This window comes from Elephantulus edwardii, unplaced genomic scaffold (genome assembly GCF_000299155.1).
Source record: "Elephantulus edwardii isolate Elephantulus edwardi_28Jun2011 unplaced genomic scaffold, EleEdw1.0 scaffold00045, whole genome shotgun sequence".
NCBI classification, from domain to species: Eukaryota; Metazoa; Chordata; class Mammalia; order Macroscelidea; family Macroscelididae; genus Elephantulus; species Elephantulus edwardii.
The window spans coordinates 2,259,424-2,262,106 of NW_006399795.1; positions in this window are offsets into that span (position 1 = coordinate 2,259,424).

Sequence of the window (2,683 nt, forward strand, 5' to 3'; positions counted from 1 at the left end):
TAATTGCAAAGACCATGGTCCATATCAGGCACACCTTAGTCTCCAGACGGACACTGTTGCTCTTCAGTACTTTGGAGTGGTTTCTGGCAGCAGACTTTCCCAATGCAATTTGTCTTTTCATTTCCTTGCTGGAACCAAGAGTGTTTATTGTTGAGCTAAGCAAACTGAAGCTGTTGACAATCTCAGTCTCTTCATCATCCATTATGATGCTGACAATCGGCCCAGTGGTGAGAATCTTTGCCTAAGTCCTTATTTTTGGGAGATGAAAAAGTACACCGATTAAGGTGATTTCCCCAGCTCAATACTTGGTAAATGGCAGAACTGTAGCCAAAATGACTCTTCTGACTTCTGTCTTAGTTCCCTCCCTCTCTTATTTGCAGCCTTTCTCAGTGGCTCTTAAGTAGCAAATACTTCTTTAAAACTATCTAAAGATAAAGTGCAAGGCAGTGGCGGCTCAATGTAGCATTCTCATCTTCCATACAGAACTGGGTTTGAGTTGCAGCCAATGTACTTCATGCAAAGCCACCACCCATCTCTCAGTGGAAGCTGGTGTGTTACAGTGATGTAAAAACAGGTCTAGGTAGAGATTCTAGTCTAAGACAGACTAGAAAGAGAGGCCTGGCAATCATCTCCTGAGAACTGCTAGTGAAAGTGCCGTGGATTATCATCATTCCATCCACTACTATGAGGATGATGCAGGGGTGGACAGTGTTTCATCCCATTATGCATGCGCTCACCGTGCACAGAGCTGGCCCAAGAGCAGGGTAAAAAGAGGAAATGCCTCCGTCTGACTTCTACCAGCTTGAAAAATGGGTGCACTTCGGCAGCACATATACTAAAACTGGAACCATACGGAGATGATTAACATGTGCCACGTGCAAGGATGACATACAAATTCGTGAAGCGTTCCATACTTTAAAATTTTTTATTAAAGAAAAAAAATTTTAAAAAGGGCGGGGAACTGCCACCATCAATAATATTTTGTGTATAAAACTGATCCCTTGATAAAACATAGTCCTCAATGCTGTTCCACATACTTCTGCTTAATCAGAGAGTAGATATGATATTCTCACAAAAGTTGTGGAATTTGTCAGGGAAATAGGTTTGTGGGGTGGCAGAGAAAGGCAAACGATATCACGTAGTGAAAGTCTAAATTTAGTTCAGCAACACAGAGAAATCTCTGGTTTCCTTAATCATCTAGCAAGCCTCGTCTCTTAACAGCTCCAAGTCAGCTCTTCTGGCTTCATCTCCAGGGCTCTGTCAGGATATGCCTCATCTCAGTCTCTCCACTGTGTGGACAGCTCTCTCTCTTATACTGGTCTCACAGCTGTTGATGATGTAGGAAACATTGATCAAATAGTGAATCATGCGTCTGCAGTTGAGGCAGTTAGAGACCATGCCCCCAGAGTGGGCTAAGACAATGGGTATAAAAGCCAATTTCAAAAGTCCTAACACCACAAGCAGCTTTTAACAATAGCTAATGGAATGGAATGTGAGTCCTGGAAAGTTTGGAGAAAAAGAGCTTAACTAAGAATCTCGGAAAATATAGGAATAAGGTCAGTGAGGTACAGGTTCTTATGAAAAATTCAAGATTAGGGCCAACAAGGAGGAGAGAATGTGTTAGGGGAGAGAGGTGCATTCTCAAAAAAGATGGTGGTAGTACATTCTCAGTTAGTCATTCTTCTCCTCTCCTCATTGTGTCCCCCAAAAGATATGTTGAGTCCTAATTCCTATTACCTATGAATGTGACTTAATCTGGAAACAGGTCCTTGCAGATATCTAAGCTAATCAAGTTAAGATGAGGGCATGCAGGGTTAACTCAGTGCCGTAAAGTCAATTCTGACTCTATAGGACAGAGCACAACTTCCGGGCACCATTCTGCTCATCTGTGATTTCAAATTACTGTCTTTTCAGTTAGTGGCTGAGAGCTGAACCGCAGTGCCCTCAGCTCTTCAGTTAGGGCCACCCCAATCCAATGACTAATCTGTCAGTTTGATGTATAGGGGAATTCATTGTTCTAATTAGTACAGCACTTGTCAGTTTGCTGTACTGAGGTAACTTGGGGATGCTGTGATGGCAAAAGCTATGCCACCAGCATGTCAAATGCACCCAGAGTCACCATGATGGGCAAGTTTTAGTAGGGGTTCCAGATTAAGAAGGACTAGGAAGCAGAATTGGCCATCCATTGCTTAAATAGCAAGCTTCTGAAAACCCTATGAACAGTAGAGGAATATGGAGAGTTATATATAATTGAGAGGTAGAGCTCAGATTGGAAGTCAATCAAAATTAGGAAAAACAGTGGCAAACATGTTTTAATAATTTAAACATGGAATGTATGAAGCATGAATGTTGAAAAACTAGAGGTTGTAAACAATTAAATGGAACATGTGAACATTTACATTCATCTAGAGATAAGATGGACTGTTTTTTGCCACTTAGAATCAGACAACCACATGGTATACTATGTTGGAAAAAACAGAAGAATGATGTTGCATCCATAGTTCAAAAGATAAGTTCAAATTCTATCCCAAAGTACAATGGGTTTTTTTGTTTTATTTTTTTGTTTGTTTGTTTTCACTGAGGTCTTATTTTTCCCCCCCAATACCTTCAGTGCAGCTTGAACTCCCCCCTCATTATCATCCTGATAATATGCTATTCCTGATTATATGCTATTTCTTTTTTT